At 38.0% G+C, this 14,189-nt stretch overlaps 1 long non-coding RNA gene across 3 annotated transcripts in view; it reads left to right on the top strand.

Annotated features, from left to right (window-relative positions):
* The window catches only part of LOC306670646, a 667,486-nt gene that overhangs the window by 387,418 nt on the left and 265,879 nt on the right, over positions 1 to 14,189 (top strand). The window lies entirely within an intron of this gene.

The raw sequence follows: 14,189 nt of genomic DNA, 5'->3' as shown, positions 1-14,189 counted from the left end.
GAGAGAGAGAGAGAGAGAGAAAATGAATATTAATGAGAATGAAACAAAGAGAAAGAAGCCAGGGACAAGATATAGCCTCCAAAGGCACACTGCCAAGGACTTACTTCCTCCAACTAGTAGGCCCCGCCTCCTGAGTTTCTACCACCTCCCAGTGGTGCTAATATCTGGGGACCTTGTCTTCAACACATGAACCATTAGGGGACATTCCAGATCAAAACTATAATGGTCTTTGTGTTCCCTTTCAATTTGTATATGCTGTGGAACTGAGAGGTAGGTAATATGTAGTGAAAACGAATGGAGAGTTATATCAGAAAGAGAGACTTGTTTAATTATGAGTTATGTGATTTCCTATAGGTAAACCTGTTTCTATGTTTATAATCTAAGCAGTACTTTAAAAATGAATGTTACCAACTTTAAAATATTTAAACTGTTTTCCAGCCATGACCTAGGTATGTATTAAAGAATGCATTTCTGCTCAGTGTTCTACTCCAATGAAAAAGTCTTTCACTTTTTTCTTCCTACCTCACCATTCTTCTACTGTTAATTCATTTTCTCCATTTCTCTTCATGTAACAGCCATTTTGTCTTAATGAAAATCTTAGTCTTTATTGAAACATTCACATATTGTTTCTTCATCTGTATAATGAGATGATCTTAAAATGATTAGATTATCTTAAAGATCCCTATGGGGAGAGCCTATGCTCTATATGTTTGATAGAGATTCCATTTTATTAAGAAAAAATGTTTTTTAGTAATCTGTAACCAAGACAAATCATTACAGTCATTGATGTAGAACATTTTTATCCAGGATTAAAGTCTAGTTTTCTTCATTACAGATTTTTTTTTAATTAACCAAACGGCTTCAAAAGAAAACATTAACTTAATATTTTTGTGTTTGTAATTTGTGTGGAGGAAGATGTATAAATCTATTCACTTTCAAGACCTAAATGCATAATCAAGGAGTGTTCATTGGAAATTTTATACTAAGTAACTGATAACCCAGAACTTTGATTAATTCAAGTCTCAGAAACAGTGACTAAAAGCTAGAGGCAAGTCCTTGTTCATTTATGAGGTACCCAAGTACCTCTTACATTTTCCCAAATGTCCTTTGCTATTGATTTTTAAAGCCCCATTCATCTCAATATATCCTTCATAGCAAACTATATCATACTAAATTTATCCTCCTATATTTGTTATAGCACAGTACAGATGCTTTCAGGATCATAATCTATGCTAAAGAAGTTGAGGTACTTTTATATTAGGATTTAAGTTTTTTTCTATGAGTTGTCTCTTCAGCATTCAATGCTTTATTACAAAGATTGCAAACCCAAAGAGATCAATTCCAACTGATCCTCTCACCCATTCCCCTATGCCTTGAGTTCTAGGTCAACTAATTACTTCTTAAGTATTTAGTGAAAGTGATATACTATAGGAAGATAGTTAAGGAAAATCATGTCTCATGTCCTCTAGGATCTCAGAAATAGGTGAAATGGTAATAAATGGAAATGTTAACCATTGCCTCCTGAACTGTAAAAAGGACTGATAGACAGGTAAAGAATAACTGTAATTATATGGTACCATGAAAACCTGCATAGATAGGCATTCTATCCTCCCACAGATAAGGTACATATAGCACTAAAGCAAATAAAATAATGAGACACAGGAAGTATGACAGTGGAATTTACATAGTCCGCCTTTCATATTATATAGAACTCAAAGTGCCTCAGCAGTCCTGAGACTTGAACTGCCTCGGGTCAGGTTGGTAGTGTTAGGAAAGGGAAAAGGCAACACATGGAAATTCTCATGATTCATGCTTCCCCAAATGAAGGTGCATGGACATACCTATCAGAAGGTGCCTTGAATGCCTTAGAATAGCTTCCTTTGGGTACAATAGTGGGACTATTGGTTAGTTAACCTGTTCTTTAGTTTGTATAAAAAAGTGTTCTATTCTTTCTATTTTTTCAACCTACTTTCCAATTGCATTAATAAGAAAGTAGTAAAAAAAAAATAAACAACACTCTTTTACATCTCTGTCATTAGACTGTTTTCTCCAACAGGGAACTCTATCTCTGGTTGCTTTTCAAATTCTAGAGAGTAGTCAGCATTTCTAATTGATTTTCTCAGTTCTTCTCATTTGCCAATTGATTTACATTCTCTTAAGCCTTCAGAACTTTGTTCCTCATGTGTCTCAGTGTTCTGGGTCCACTGATCTCATGTTGATAATAAAAACTAATGGTTTGATTTCTGAATAGCCCAATAGCTTAAAGAATCATGGGAATTCAGATGTTTTCCTTATCTTTTTTAAATGATGCATCTGCTACAGATGTTTAGTGATAAACTAAAGGAAAAGGTAAAATGAGTGGCTTAGTCACATCAGAGTCACTTTGCTATGGGAATTTTCCAGATTAAAGTTATTATTTTAATAATCTAAGAATTATTGGGTTTAGGATAGTTTGTTAAATTAATTAAGCTAGGCACAGAAAGATAAATGCCATATGTTCTTTTTCATATATGGAAGTTTAAAAAAAAGTTGTTTCAGAGAAGTACAGAATAGAATAGCAGTCACTACAGGATAAGAAGGGAAGGGGAAGAGAAGATAGAGGAAAGTTGGGTAAAAGGCACCAAAATACAGTTACATAAGAGAATAAGTTCTGGTGTTCTATAGCACAATAGAATAACTATTGTTCACAACAGTTTACTACATAGTTTCATTAACAATGAGAAGAGAGGAGTTTGAAGACTTCCAACACACACACACACACAACCCACAGTAATTGTTTGAAATGGGAATGCTAATTGCCCCTGATTTGATTGTTGAACATTATATACAGTATCAAATGATGACATTGTACTTATAGTATATACAATTATTATATGTTAATTAAAATTTAAAAATGAAAATTCAAAAAAGAGGTTCTGACTTTAGGATTCACATTATCTTTGGGTTAAATGTTAAAAATAGATTATCTTTTGAACAGTTAAAGGAAAGTTCCTAGAAGTACAAATAGAAGAGTTTTGCTTTCATCACATCGTAGATTTGAAATATAGTATATGTATGCCAAATCAATTGCTATTAATATTATATACTGTTAATTGATTTGGAGAAGAAATGGCTGGTTATACATTATCTGTAGACATTTAAAGGGAAAATATGAAAGATTTGTCCTACCTCACAATTTAGCATTTGAAAATTAGGACATTCACATTTATAATCTGTATTCTTCTGTTCAAGGCCCTCTTGTCCTGTTTATTTTACTTCTCAACTTGCTGTAGATTATAGTTGCCCTTAATAACTCCAGTAGTGCCACTTCAAATCAAATTTTGTCTTCACGTCTTGGCACTGTATTTTCCATTCTGCCTCCAGCCTGAGACTTCAGCCTGAGCTTTTTTTGTTTTTATTTTGCTTTTATTTTTTTGGAATTGGGGAGTGAAACCAGGGATGCTTTGCCACTGAGCTGTTCAGGTTTTTTAACTAAATTGTTTAGAGCCTTACTCAGTAGCTGAAGCTGATTTTGAACTTGTGATCCTTTGCTTCATCCTCCTGTATTGCTGGAATTGCAGGCATACACCATCATGCCTGAGCTGAGATTTTGTTGATTTCAAGAATGTTCTGAGCAATGTCGTCTTGGAACAGTTATTATCTGTATTAGTTCCTATGGCTGCTGTAACAAGCTGTCACACTTGATGCTTAAAAATTATTTTCTTACAATTCTCAAGGCCAGAAGTTCAACACCAGTATCACTGGGCCAAAATCAGATGTCAGCTGTGCTGCATACCTTCTGGAGGACTACTTCCCCTTGCCTTTCTAGCCCTGCTGTCTGCCAATATGCTTTGGCTTGTGGTTGCATCACTTCAGTTCCAGGTTCCATGGTCATATTGACTTGCTATCTTCTGTCTTCTGTCATGTGCAATCTCCCTCTGATAAGGATTCATGTGGTTGCATTTAAGGCCTATACTGATAATCTAGGATAATCTCCCCAAGTTGGAATCCTTGATTATATAACATCTACAAAGTCTCCTTCCTCTTCCTCTTTCTTTCTTCTTCTGCCTTATAAACTAACATATATATATACACATGTGTGTGTGTGTATTTATATATATATGCACACACTAAAGATTAGGACGTGAGTATCTTTGGAGGGTGGAATGATTCATCCTACCACACAATCTTTACTTCTGCACCTATTCTGTATCTCCTGCTTTGACTGACCTTCCTTCTTATTTCCACTAGTAGTGTCATATCAAGAAAAAACAAGAGATGTCCAAAGGCTTCACTTTCCTATCTACACTTTTTTTTAATTTATTTATTTATTTTTTTATTTTTTATTATAAACAAATGGGATACATGTTGTTCTCTGTTTGTACATGGCGTAAAGGCATACCATTTGTGTAATCATAAATTTACATAGAGTAATGTTGTTTGATTCATTCTGTTATTTTTTCCCTTTCCCCCACCCTTCCCACCCCTCTTTACCCTCTATACAGTACTTCCTTCCTCCATACTTGCCCCCCTCCCTAATCCTAACTCTAACCCTAACACTAACCCTTCCCTCCCCCCCATTATGTGTCATCCTCCACTTATTAGCGATATCATTCTTCCTTTGGCTTTTTGAGATTGGCTTATCTCACTTAGCATGATATTCTCCAATTTCATCCATTTGCCCGCAAATGCCATAATTTTATCATTCTTTATGGCTGAGTAATATTCCATTGTATATATATACCACAGTTTCTTTATCCACTCATCAATTGAAGGGCATCTAGGTTGGTTCCACAGTCTGGCTATTGTGAATTGAGCAGCTATGAACATTGATGTGGCTGTATCTCTGTAGTATGCTGATTTTAAGTCCTTTGGGTATAGGCCAAGGAGTGGGATAGCTGGGTCAAATGGTGGTTCCATTCCAAGTTTTCTAAGGAATCTCCACACTGCTTTCCAGAGTGGCTGCACTAATTTGCAGCCCCACCAGCAATGTATGAGTGTACCTTTCTCCCCACATCCTTGCCAACACCTGTTGTTGCTCGTATTCTTGATAATCGCCATTCTAATTGGGGTGAGATGGAATCTTAGGGTGGTTTTGATTTGCATTTCTCTTATTACTAGAGATGTTGAACATTTTTCCATATGTTTGTTGATTGCTTGTAGATCTTCTTCTGTGAAGTGTCTATTCATTTCCTTAGCCCATTTGTCGACTGGATTATTTGAATTCTTGGAGTAGAGTTTTTTGAGTTCTTTATAGATTCTGGAGATTAGTGCTCTATCTGAAGTATGATTGGCAAAGATATTCTTCCACTCTGTAGGCTCTTTCTTCGCATTGCTGATAGTTTCCTTTGCTGAGAGAAAGCTTTTTAGTTTGAATCTATCCCAGTGGTTGATTCTAGCTTTTATTTCTTGTGCTATGGGAGTCCTGTTAAGGAAGTCTGATCCTAGACCAACAAGGTGAAGATTTGGACCTACTTTTTCTTCTATAATCTGCAGGGTCTCTGGTCTGATTCCGAGGTCCTTAATCCATTTTGAGTTTAGTTTCGTGCATGGTGAGAGATATGGGTTTAGTTTCATTCTGTTGCATATGGATTTCCAATTCTCCCAGCACCATTTGTTGAAGAGGCTATCTTTTCTCCATTGCATATTTTTGGCACCTTTGTCTAGTATGAGAAAATTGTATTTATTTGGGTTTGTGTCCCTGTCCTCTATTCTGTATCATTGATCTACCTTTCTATTTTGGTACCAATACCATGCCGTTTTTGTTACTATTGCTTTGTAGTAGAGTTGAAGATCTGGTATTGCAATACCCCCTGTTTCACTCTTCCTGCTAAGGATTGCTTTAGCTATTCTGGGTTTCTTATTCTTCCAGATGAATTTCATAATTGCTTGCTCTATTTCTGTAAGGTACGTCATTGGGATTTTAATTGGAATTGCATTGAATTTGTATAGCACTTTAGGTAGTATGGCCATTTTGACAATATTAATTCTTCCTATCCAAGAACATGGAAGATCTTTCCATCTTCTAAGGTGTTCTTTAATTTCTTTCTTTAGTATTGTATAGTTCCCATTGTAGAGGTCTTTCACCTCTTTTGTGAGATTGATTCCCAAGTATTTTATTTTTTTCGAGGCTATTGTGAATGGGGTAGTTTTCCTAATTTCTCATTCTGAAGATTCATCACTTATGTATAAAAATGCGTTGGATTTATGGGCATTGATCTTGTAACCTGCTACTTTACTGAATTCACTTATGAGTTCTAAGAGTTTTCTGGTGGAATTTCCAGGTTCCTCTAAATATATAATCATGTCATCAGCGAACAGGGATAGTTTGAGTTCTTCTTTTCCAATTCGTATCCCTTTAATTTCTTTGGTTTGTCTAATTGCTCTGGCCAGAGTCTCAAGAACGATGTTGAATAGAAGTGGTGAAAGAGGGCATCCCTGCCTTGTTCCAGTTTTTAGGGGGAATGCTTTCAGTTTTTCACCATTTAGAATGATATTAGCCGTGGGCTTAGCATAAATGGCCTTTACAATGTTAAGGAATGTTCCCACTATCCCTATTTTTTCTAGTGTTTTGAGCATGAAGGGGTGCTGTATTTTATCAAATGCTTTTTCTGCATCTATTGAAATAATCATGTGATTCTTGACTTTAAGTCTATTAATATGGTGAATTACATTTATTGATTTCCTGATGTTGAACAAACCTTGCATCCCTGGGATGAAACCCACTTGATCATGGTGCACTATCTTTTTAATATGTTTTTGTATGCAATTTGCTAAAATTTTGTTGAGAATTTTTGCGTCGATGTTCATTAAGGATATTGGTCTGAAATTTTCTTTCCTTGATGAGTCTCTGTCTGGTTTAGGTATCAGTGTGATATTGGCTTCATAGAATGAGTTTGGGAGGGTTCCCTCCTCTTCTATTTTATGGAATACTTTGAGAAGTATTGGAATGAGCTCTTCTTTAAAGGTTTTGTAGAACTCGGCTGAGAACCCATCTGGTCCCGGACTTTTCTTTGTTGGTAGGCTTTTGATGACTTCTTCTATTTCAGTACTTGAAATTGGTCTATTTAAATTGTGTATGTCCTCCTCGTTCAGTTTAGGCAATTCATATGTCTCTAGAAATCTGTTGATATCTTCGAGGTTTTCTATTTTGTTGGAGTATAGATTTTCAAAATAGCTTCTAATTATGTTTTGTATTTCAATCCTGTCTGTTGTGATATTTCCTTGTTCGTTCCGAATTTTAGTGATTTGGGTTTTCTCTCGTCTTCTCTTTGTTAGTGTGGCTAAAGGTTTATCAATTTTGTTTATTTTTTCGAAGAACCAACTATTTATTTTGTCAATTTTTTGTATTGTTTCTTTTGTTTCAATTTCATTGATTTCAGCTCTGAGTTTAAGTATTTCCTGTCTTCTACTACTTTTGGTGCTGTTCTGTTCTTCTTTTTCTAGGGCTTTGAGCTGTAGTGTTAGGTCGTTTATTTGTTGAGTTTTACTTCTTTTATTAAATGCGCTCAATGAAATAAATTTCCCTCTAAGTACTGCTTTCATAGTGTCCCAGAGATTTTGATATGATGTTTCTTTGTTCTCATTCACTTCTAAGAATTTTTTAATTTCCTTCCTAATATCTTCTGTTATCCATTCATCATATAATAGCATATTGTTCAATCTCCAGATGTTGGAATAGTTTCTGTGTTTTACTCTTTCATTTATTTCTAACTTCAATCCATTATGATCTGATAGAATACATGGTAGTGTCTCTATCTTCTTGTATTTGCTAACATTAGCTTTGTGGCATAATATATGGTCTATTTTAGAGAAGGATCCATGTGCTGCTGAGAAGAAAGTGTATTCGCTCTTGGTTGGATGGTATATTCTATAAATGTCCATTAAGTCTAAATTATTGATTGTGTTATTGAGATCTATGGTTTCTTTGTTCAATTTTTGTCTGGAAGATCTGTCCAGTGGTGAGAGAGGCGTGTTAAAATCACCTAGTATTATTGTGTTATGGTCTATTTGCTTTCTGAAATTGAGAAGGATTTGTTTGACATACATGGATGAGCCACTGTTTGGGGCATAGATGTTTATGATTGTTATATCTTGCTGATTTATGCTTCCGTTAAGCAGTATGAAATGACCTTCTTTATCCCTTCTGACTAACTTTGGCTTGAAGTCCACATTATCGGAAATGAGGATGGATACTCCAGCTTTTTTGCTGAGTCCATGTGCATGGTATGTTTTTCCCCATCCTTTCACCTTTAGTCTATGGGTATCTTTTTCTATGAGGTGAGTCTCTTGCAGGCAACATATTGTTGGATCTTTCTTTTTAATCCAATCTGCCAGTCTATGTCTTTTGATTGATGAATTCAGGCCATTAACATTCAGGGTTATTATTGAGATATGATTTGGTTTCCCGGTCATTTGGTTCAGTTTTGAAAATTTATTTATTTATTTGTTTGACACAACTTGTTTCCTCCTTTATTTGACAATTCCTTTAGGATAATTCCTCCCTTTGCTGATTTGCTTCTTTGTTTTTCATCTCTTCCTCATGGAATATTTTGCTGAGAATGTTCTGCAATGCTGGCTTCCTTTTTGTAAATTCTTTTAGCTTTTGTTTATCATGGAAGGATTTTATTTCATCGTCAAATTTGAAGGTAAGTTTTGCTGGGTATAAGATTCTTGGTTGGCATCCATTTTCTTTCAGGGCTTGAAAAATGTTGTTCCAGGCCCTTCTAGCTTTTAGGGTCTGGATTGAAAAATCTGCTGATATCCATATTGGTTTCCCCCGAATGTAATTTGGTTCTTTTCTCTCACAGCCTTTAAAATTCTGTCTTTATTTTGTATGTTAGGTATTTTCATTATAATGTGCCTTGGTGTGGGTCTGTTGTAATTTTGTGTATTTGGAGTCCTATAAGCCTCTTGAACTTGATTTTCCATTTCATTCTTCAGATTTGGGAAATTTTCTGATATTATTTCATTGAATAAATTGTTCATTCCTTTGGCTTGTTTCTCTAGGCCTTCCTCAATCCCAATAATTCTTAAATTTGGTCTTTTCATGATATCCCATAGTTCTTGTAGATTCTGTTCATTATTTCTTACCATCTTCTCTGTTTGTTCAACTTTGTTTTCAAGGTTAAATATTTTGTCTTCAATGTCTGAGGTTCTGTCTTCCAGGTGTTCTATCCTATTGGATATGCTTTCTATGGAGTTCTTAATTTGTTTTATTGTTTCCTTCATGTCAAGGATTTCTGTTTGGTTTTTTTTCATTATCTTTAACTCTTTATTGAAATGATCTTTTACTTCCTGTATTTGCTCTTTTAACTGTCGATTGGTGCGATCATTCAATGCTTGCATTTGCTCTTTCATCTCATCGTTTGCTTCCCTGATCATTTTAATTATGTACATTCTGAACTCCTTTTCTGTCATTTCTTCTGCCATGCTGTCCTTGGGTTTTATTGATGTAACATCTAGATTTGTTTGCAGCATTTTCTTTCCTTGTTTTCTCATATTGTTCAGATATCAGTGGACTGCTGAGATATTGCAGATTTCCTCTACTAACTTACAATGTCCCTGAAGATTTCTCTATATATCCCCCCTTAGCCTTCAGTAGGCTGAAGTCTTGGAGGAAGTTGATAATGCGGTGCTCCACAAGGAAGCTGCCTCTCTAGGAGTGGTGGCCTTCAGGTGGCGTATAATCCCTGCTAGTGGGCAGAGGTGCCTCCACTTGTTGACCAATGGTCATCCAAAGGGGACCTAGGCTGCGGGCTGAGGCAAGGCCTGTTTGGGCCTGAGTCTCTGGTTTTACCGTCCTTGTGGGGAAACCTCACCCGGCAGGGAAGACTCACCTGGTGGGGAGGTCTCGCTGATCAGTTCCCTCCTAGAGGTTCCCCTCAATTTACAGCTACCGCCTGGGCTGAGCTGCCTTCCTCTGCAAAGTTCCCAGGGGCCCGGCCCTACCTCCTGGGCCTGGGAGCCTCACCCTTGGGAGATGAATCTCCTTAGGTGCCCCTCCTCAGAGAATCTGCCCCCAGGCCTGGAACCTTCGCTCCACTCTACGCCAGTCTCTGTGTGGCTCTTCCACCAAGAAGCCTCCTAGATCCTGGGACCCTGCTCTGCACCTAATCGCCTGGCTATGCAGCCCCTCCTCTGAGCAGCCACCTGGGGCCCCGTACAATCGCTCTGAGTCCCAGAGACCCGCCACACGCCTCTTCCTCCAGACATCTGCCCAGTATTCCGGTGCAGTCACTAGGAGTCCAAGAAACTCACTTCGTGCCTCCTCCTCCCACCAACCACCTGTAGCCCTGGGCAATCAAACACTCTGAGTCGAAGTGACCCTCCCCGTTCCTCCTCCTTCTCCAGATAACCCCCCGGGTGTTCAGGAGCGGTCGCTCTGAGTGGCTCTGAATCCACGTGACCCGCTGCACGGGTCCTCTGGGCAACCGCCCAGAGCTCTGGTGCGGCCACTCAAGACCAAGCGAGCCACCACGCTTCCCCTCCAGGCAGCCCCCCTGTGTTCAGGCGCTGTCACTTTAAGTCCAAACAACGCACCACTCGCCTCTCTGAGCAGCCGCCTGGAGCGCTAATGCAGTCACTGCGAGTCCAAATGACCCGCCGCGCTCCTCCTCCTCCTCCTCCTACTCCTCCGGGAAGGCCCTGGTGTTCAGAAGTGGTCTGAGTCCAAACAGCTCGCTACGCAGCCCCTCCTCTGGCAACCGCCTGTAGCTCTGGTGTAGTCACTCTGAATCCAAGCGGCCGTGCTCCTCTTCCTCCTCCTCGTCCTCAGGGCAGGCCCCGGTGTTCAGAAGCAGTCGTTCTGAGTCCAAACAGTTCGCCGCGCAGCTCCTCCTCTGGCAACCGCCTGTAGCTCTGGTGCAGTCACTCCGAATCCAAGAGGCCACGTTCCTCCTCCTCCTCCTCAGGGCAGGCCCCGGTGTTCTGAGTCCACACAGCTCTCCTCGCCACTCCTCCCCTGGGCAGCCGCCGGAGCCCCAGTGGTTGCTCCGAGTCCCAGCGCTGTGCTGAGCGGCCTCCTTTTCGGCGCTACCAGTTGTCCAAGTTCACTGCTCCAGCGGGGGGAGGGGCGTCTCGCCGGCAGCTCTACTTCACAAAGTTCCCTGCATTCCGGGACCACCGTCCCATCCGGGCGCCTTCCCAACGGGTGAGAGTCACCCGGCTGCTTTAGTTGGTCCCAAGTGTCTCAATATCTCCTCTTTTGAATCCTGAGTCCTGGAGCAACATGAAATGCACCCTATCTACACTTTGTAGGTGGAACAGTTAGATGAGTAACAAGGTAGATAAAGGTTTTAAGACATTATTGGATAAGATAAAGCTAAGTCCATGAGCCATGGTCTACAGATTTACATATTTTATTTATTTTTTCTGTGACCTGGTTCACATAATTTTCATCTTAACTCTAAAGACACTCACCTGAAGAGACTCAGCTCTGCCTTCCTCTGTGCTGTTCTTCCATCATTATGCCTAAGGCAAGGAGAAACCAATGGCTCAATCAGATGTCAACTCCCTGTCACTCTACATTCAGGAAAACTGTTTGCCATAGCAGTGGGTCTTGAGTATTTATTCTTATGTTACATAATGAAGAGGGACATTGCGGAAAGGTGGCCATGGGGAAAACATCTGGAAGAAATAAATTTCCTAGGATCAAAGGGCTCCGTGTGCAGCCCAGAGGGTCCTCAGGGTGCTCCTTAGAGCAAACAAACAATTCTCTTGATGAGTCACTGCAATTTTTTTTTTCTGCCAAAAGCCCACATGTGTTGCAAGATCTCAAGGAAAAGGGGTGGAGTAAGGAGAGAGAATGAAAATTAAAGGAGGCAACAAAAGCGATTTTAAAAAATCTTTACCATATGAATACAAGAAATCACAATATGACTACAATCTTCTAATAAACTCACCATTCTCAGCATTGTACCATTTTTATTGCCCCAGAGTAAAATTAAGTGTAACACAAAATATTTTTTAAATTAAAAAAAAAACGTAAGCAAGGCAAAGAAAGAGTGTTGGGGAAGAAAACAGCACTCTGAACAATGTATTTTTTTTTTTTCACTCTAACACATGAACTGGCAATGGAGGGTGAAGCCCAGGACTGTGTCCCAAACCCTAGCCAGTGGCATTTTACTGAGGAAAAAAAAAGTTACTTATGAATCAGTACAGTCATGCTTTGTTCTGCATGAGTGTTTTAATAGAGCGAGTGTAATATAAGGATCAGGTGGGCTCGTGGGAATGGAACAAAAGGTTTTGTAAAATTAAAGCAAAATAATTATAGCTCTAGGTGCAAAGCGAGCATACTCCAGCGGTTGATAGCAAGGACCTGCTTAGAATGGAGAAGGGAGGGGGCATGCTGGAAGTTTTTTTTTTTTTTCTTCTTCTTCCTTTTTTTTTATTCACTAACAAAGGCTTTTAATAGGTAACAGTTGTAAAGCATCTTTGAAAGTAATTAATGCACCCACACAAAAATTTATTAAAATGAAAATTTAAGGAATTGTCTAAAATGAATTAATTAACAAAAAAAGAACATCATGCCTTTCTTATGTTTTAAAGAAGAAGAGAAGGTTAAGCAAAGCAGATTTCTGTGAGATTGCATTTTAAAATGTTCTTGGTTTATTTAGTATTTGAATAGCCCTTAAAAAGATAGTTGGCGGGATTTATTATCCACCCCCTTTAGAAATACTAAATGGGGACAGACATAAAATGGGGATTTATTTGCTATGTATGAGCCTTAAAGTCTCTCAAAATTATGATATCCCCTTACAAAATGACCAAAGTTTTTAGTAAGTGTGCAGAGACCTGTAGGAAACCGAATACTGTATTCAAAAGAGGAGGAAAGTAAATGCTTTTTCTCATACAGCCTTCTCCATCCTGTCCGCTTAGCCTGGCCAGATGAGCTGTCCTTTGTAGCTTCATGGAAGACAAGAAATATGCAAAGTATGGTGCTAGTAATTTTTACCTCAAGTCTATTTGTGTCTCCACAGAAAAAATTTAATTGTATTTATTGTTTCTATAAGACTTTTTAATAACTATATTTTTTTCTCCTATTTTCTTTTGCATTGTTTCATACTGTGATATAATTATGAACTAGAATATCTACAACCTGCTGAGAATTTATCCTTTACTGTAAAAAATGATTTCTAGTTACAAAAGTTTATCTATCTTCAGTTATGTTGTCATTGGTTATACTTCAAAAAGTTTTAGGTTCTGAACTTCTGCAAATCTTCAGAGGTCAAGTTCTTCAAACCTTCCCTGAAAATCATTGAAAATAACTGCTTTACTTCCAATGTTCTTTTATTTTATTAAGGCTAGAATCAGTGCAAAAAAAATTGTGAATAAGAAAGAAAATCATCTTGGAAGGTATATTTTAAAGATAGCTCTATTGGTGTTGTGTGTGTGTGTTTGTGTGTGTGTGTGTGTGTGTGTGTGTGTGTGTGTGTAATTGCAAGTGTTGAAGATATTTCCTTCAGACATGTGATTATAGCTTATAATACAACATGTAGAGTTGGAAAAGGACACCCTAGTGTACAAAGGATTTGTGAATTTGGGTATATTTGCTTGGATTGGGGGAAGGGACCTTCTTTTCCGTATTTCTTAAATGGTATGGTCAATGCATTTTTAATTCTTTGAACTATTTTCAGATTTTAAAAAATATTCTTAGTTGTAGATGAACGCAATACCTTTATTTTATTTTTATGTGGTGCTGAGGATTGAACCCAGTGCCTCACACATGCTAGGCAAGTACTCTACCACTAAACCACAACCCCAGCCTCCTATTTGCAGATTGTTATTTTTCATTTTTAAAAACTGGACTTAGTTGGTGTGACTAATGTAGCACTATTAGTATAGTATTCTTTCCAGTAAAGGAAAAGCACATTTGTGAAGCTCCTTGGTGAGGACACTCCTCAGCAGATATTCTCTCCTCATGAACTCATGATCTTTGTCTATCAGTCCTGTATTAATTTACTTTGGGAACATGCCCCAAAAAAGGAAAATTAGGAAAAACATATTTAGAGCACTAAGAATTTTCTGCTTTCATAATAGTGATTCTTGGTCCAATTCTTTATTGTATGAATTTAAAATATTATAGTATGGGTCTTTGAAATAGAATGGCATATTAGATGGTATATTAGTTTTTTATTAATTACCACAAACTTAGCAGCTTACAACATGAATTTATTATTTTCCTATTTACAGATCAGAAGTTTGAATTG

This window comes from Sciurus vulgaris (assembly GCF_902686455.1).
Source record: "Sciurus vulgaris genome assembly, chromosome: 10".
Classification (NCBI taxonomy): Eukaryota; Metazoa; Chordata; class Mammalia; order Rodentia; family Sciuridae; genus Sciurus; species Sciurus vulgaris.
The sequence above is the reverse complement of the archived record's forward strand: the minus strand, read 5'-3'. Positions and strand labels throughout refer to the sequence as shown.